Source organism: Pinus tabuliformis, chromosome 5_2, assembly GCF_031772625.1.
Source record: "Pinus tabuliformis cultivar Carrire ecotype Pingquan chromosome 5_2, CPIR1, whole genome shotgun sequence".
Classification (NCBI taxonomy): Eukaryota; Viridiplantae; Streptophyta; class Pinopsida; order Pinales; family Pinaceae; genus Pinus; species Pinus tabuliformis.
Window position 1 is genome coordinate 834,249,545 of NC_142306.1, and position 5,254 is coordinate 834,254,798.

Genomic DNA, 5,254 nt, shown 5'->3' on the forward strand with positions numbered 1-5,254 from the left:
GTTGTTCTAGCACTCTGGACTGTAATTTTCTGCACATGGAGTAATAGAAGCAGTGCTGTTCTGAAGTTTTCAATACCTTGAGTCTTCTTTGGGTTATATGAATGGAGGGCCCCTGTTCATGTTAGCCTTGTATAGTATTTTATGCTCAGCATTTCCTTTTCTTGAAACATGTACAGCGTAATTTACTTTCATGTTATTTCATTTCTGGCCTTTATTTTAAGCTGATCAGCATTGTTCTTTTGCAGGTTTTTAACCCGGGATTGCTTGTGTGTTGTGTATTTGCTTTATATCTAGTGGTAGTTTCAGTCGACAGATTCTAAGTTGTTGCCTTTACTTTATTTTTCATAGCTGATTTTTAGTTTTATTTCTCAAAGTTGTCTGCTAACATATGAATGGTCTCTTTATTATAAATTGTCTATCTTTTAGAGATCAGAATACTAATAACTTGCAGCTGGCTTTGGGTACTTTTTAGACTAATCTTTAACTACTTTCTAATCGTGTCTTACACAGTACTATGTGTTAGAGGCAGAGAGTTAGAAAGAGCAAAACATTACAACTAGTCTTTAAAGTAGATTTTTCTCATTTTTTATCATTTCTTAGACTTATCTTTAGCTACTTCCTAATCGTGTCTTACACAGTACTATGTGTTAGAGGCAGAGAGTTAGGAAGAGATAAATATTATCATTGGTCTTTTAAGTGATTTTCTTACCTTTTATTTGCAGCAGCATGAATGGTGTCTAATGCCATTAGAAAGTGGTTCTTTGCTTTCAGTTCATTTTAATTTATTTATTTCCTTCAAGCTTTTCCTTTTCAGCAAGTAGTTAGAAACCACTAATCACACACCCTCACTCATCTAGAATTCACCTTACACACACTTTCTCTCATCTGTTTATAATCATCACTCCATCTTAGGAAGATAAAATTAACCACAAACAACACCCCAAACGACAAAAAGCTCTAAGAGGTTGCTTAAGTACATATAGTACACCTTCACTTCATCAGCTTACGAGCCCCGGGTTGACAATTAATGACATCAATTTAGGAACACTAAATTGACTAAACACTCCGATAGCCGACAAAAGTAATTTTCGTTGTGCTGGGCATGATTGCAGCACTTCCAACGCCGACATTGCTGAGGGTGAAACAGCTAAGTCCTCAACAATGTTGTAATTCTAGGCTGCTCTCGCATGTGGATTGAAAGCAGACCTTCGAAGTACACCCTTGGCGGGCGGTTTAATTACTAAGTCCGGGTTAGGTTTTTTGATCTGTAGTGGATCGGAACCAGGAGCTAAGGTTGATGGGTTAGAATGAGAAGATTCTGCTTCCTTACCATCAACAGGAGCCTTACTACCATAATCTTGCGATCGAGTCGCAATCCTCACATGAGACATCATCAAAATGGGTTCTTCACTGGCATTCGAAGAAGAACCTATCATCTTATTCTCCTGCTTCGGAAATGGATTTTTTAACACAGCAGGAGTGGGAGAACCTTTGACTATTTTCACAACCTCGGCCCGATGAGGGCAATCTCTCGTAAAATGATCCTCTTCACAAATAAGACAAGGATATCGAGGTTTGCATTTTTCGTCATTGGTTTCCGACTTTTCTGTTTTCTCCTTCGGAGCCTTGTCTGCTTTAGCCTTCTTCTTTCCTTTCTTCTTTCCACCATTTTTTGATTTGGCCGTAGATGACTCTACAGCGTGAATATCGGCGGTAAGTTCAGGAGAAGACTCTCCTGTCGGGGAATCAGGCAAAGTGATAATAGGAGTAGTTGAAGCCTTGGAAGACTTCTTCTTGCTCTTTGTATTCACGATACCAATCATACCATCGGCGGCATGAGATCCCGAAGGAGCAGCAGCGATTTGATTCGACTTTGGAAGATCCGGAATCTTCTCGTGTAACGTACCCGACTGAGTATAAACTAAGTCGAGGTATTGCGCCTGAGCAATGACTTGCTCCTCAGTAACTACTCCGGCCTTAGCCACATCTTCAGTAATCTTCGGTAATAATGATTTAACAAACCATTCAGCTAAGATTTGGTCCGGGATAAAAAACTTTCACTAGCCTTCTTCGACGTCTCCACACATGAATGTGATCAGAAATATACGTGGACGTCGATTGTTTTAGTGAAGTTAATAACTCCGTGCCGTTATCGTATCTGACGGCAACTAAAAGTGTGTTAGGAACGAGGTAGCTAACTGGCTAAAATTGTAAAAAGAGGCCCGCGGTAACTCAATGTACCACTTGGCCGCGAGACCAATGAGTGTACGCTGGAAAAGACGTAAGCGGATCGAATCATCCGAGATAGAATTTGAAGCACACCAGAGGTGGTAAGTCATCACGTGATTGGACGGATCCTCTCCAGACTTACCTTCGAACTTGGGTATATCACTGGGCAACTTATTTGGCATTGGCGGCCAGAACGGAAGATATTGAATTGGATCATTCGTTAGGCACGTCAAGTCTGGTAAATCCAAAGTTGCGATAAATGGCCACTGCCGGTTAGGATCTCTAAAACTCTGGGTCACTAGACCAGTCCCAGGAGGAGGATATCCAGGATAACTAGGAACAGGAATCGCATTAGGGATTATATATCCTCCTGGAAAACCAGGATTAACCGGACCGTACTGGGGTTGTTGAGGTTGTTGATAAGTGTACCCAGGATACGGTTGATACTGGTAAACCGATTGTTGGACAGCTTGCCCATGTTGGTACTGTCCCTGGTACGGAGGTTGAAACAAATTGAGGTTGAGTAGTGACAACCGTACTTATACCAGGCTGACCTACAGGCATCTGGACCGTGGTTTGAATCGTAGATCCAGACAACGGTAAAGATGTCTGAGGCGTGGTTACAAAGACAGTAGAAAACAGGAGCTTAAACTTCTATGAAAAATCCACTAAAACACTCAATGCTATCGAAACAAGTTCAGGTGAAAATCTTTGACAAGAGACTAATGAATCTGGGCAGTAAAAACTAAGAAAAGCAAAATTAAGAGAAAAAATGCAAAAAATGGAATTTTCTCAAATTTTAGCAGGGGACGCAGGCAACCCGTTAGAACAAGTGGGGTCCGCTCTGTGTACACAGTGACAGTGCGTCCAGGGACGCACTGTCAATGCTCAGAGGGTGCGTCCCACTGGAAAATTCAAGAAAAACTAAAATGAATCTAACTCTAAGCTAACCCACCAAAAACAAAGTCACAGAGCCAAAAACCAGAAAAATAAACCAATTTTCTCAGAGCAAAGTTCATACAAAGGAAAAGACTTTCACATCAATGGATTCCCCAGCGGAGTCGCCAATTTGTCAGGCGGAAAGAGTCGATTGTGCGGACACAACCAACCTCCCTGGAGCCTAAGACTCTCTAGTGACAAACAAGACAAACAAGAGCAATCCTTCTCTAAACATGCATTTACTATATGGGAAATCAAGTGTTTAGATCCTACCTGTAATCCAACGCTGTTGTAGCAGTCCAGCTCCTCTGATCCGGATGAGCTCCTCCTTCACTTTGAAACCTGCATACACTAACAATCAAAAACGATTAAATAGCACTTGATAATCTCATAGAATAAAACATATTTAACACATAGACCAAGGAGTACATGAAACAACTCATAAATAACAAGTTATTGAGAAGAATGGACTCATTTGCATTAATAGGTAACAAAAGGAACAAATACAAACCTGAGCCTTGGTGTTGTGCAAGTCCCTCCCAGGGTCCATCAAGAGTTCTCCTTTACTTTGACAAAGCTCACCCACTTCCAAATAGAACAAGCAAAGATGGCAATCTTCCTCACAAGCTTCTAAATGGGAGTCCTAATTCCTGCAGCATTTACCCTTAGAAATGTATAGCTTCCAACCTCTTCTCCTTCTGGCCCAATTCCTGTATTTTATAGTGCTCAAGAGGAAGTTAATCAGGTCCACCATCAATGGGATAATCAGTGGAGTCACCAACAGCGTTAAAGATAAAGAGTCGCCAATTTGTCAGGCGGAAAGAGTCGATTCTTTCCAATTTGTCAGCGTTAAAGTGGCCCCGGCGTGAACTGTATGCAGGTTTCAAAGTGAAGGAGGAGCTCATCCGGATCAGAGGGGCTGGACTGCTACAACAGCGTTGGATTATGGTAATTTTCAATAAGCAAATGTCCTCCACTGAGTCGCCAATTTGTCAGGCGGAAAGAGTCGATTGTGCGGACACAACCAACCTCCCTAGGAGCCTAAGACTCTCCAGTGACAAACAAGACAAACAAGAGCAATCCTTCTCTAAACATGCATTTACTATATGGGAAATCAAGTGTTTAGATCCTACCTGTAATCAACGCTGTTGTAGCAGTCCGCCCCTCTGATCCGGATGAGCTCCTCCTTCATTTGAGCCCCAATTTGTCAGCGTTAAAGTGGCCTCGACGTTCTTAAGCCCAAAGGTAATTTGCAATAAGCAAATGTCCCCCATGGACAAATGAATGCCGTTTTTGGTTGGTCGGCAAGTAGAATATTGATTTGATTATAGCCCGAAAAACCATCCATAAAGGAAAACATTTCACTTCCGGCACAATTTGGAGTCGCCAATTTGTCAGGTGGAAAGAGTCGATTGTGCGGACACAACCAACCTCCCTAGGAGCCTAAGACTCTCTAGTGACAAACAAGACAAACAAGAGCAATCCTTCTCTAAACATGCATTTACTATATGGGAAATCAAGTGTTTAGATCCTACCTGTAATCCAATGCTGTTGTAGCAGTCCAGTGTAAAAGACCGCTGAATATGTCAAAGACCCTCTTAATAATAAATGGTCACCATGACTATTTACAGTTAGTATGGCTCAATCAACAGTCATGCTACCCTCTTAGGCAAGTCTTATGCCTCTGCTCTCCATGTCAAACTCCGAAAAGAGAGAAAGTCTTTTATATATGTATTTATCTCTGGGGACGCAGGTTCTCTCAACCTTACCTGCGGGGACGCACCCAATGTTCACAAATCTGCGTCTTTGGACGCTCTGTATGTAAAGGGGTAGGTGCGTCCCCCTGTAAAGGTCAAAATGCGCAAGTTTCATCTTTAAAAAGTTACTTGTGGTCATTTATAGAGCATTCTAGAAGGTTGTTCGACGTGTATTGAGCGCCTCCAGATGGTTCATGCACTACCAAAGAGGAACTTTATCCCATCACAATAAGGGAGCTATCCCATCCAAAGAGGGGATTCTCCTATTGATGGTGGACTGGATTTTAACTCCTCTTGTAGGCACTTATAATACAGGCATTGGGCCAGAA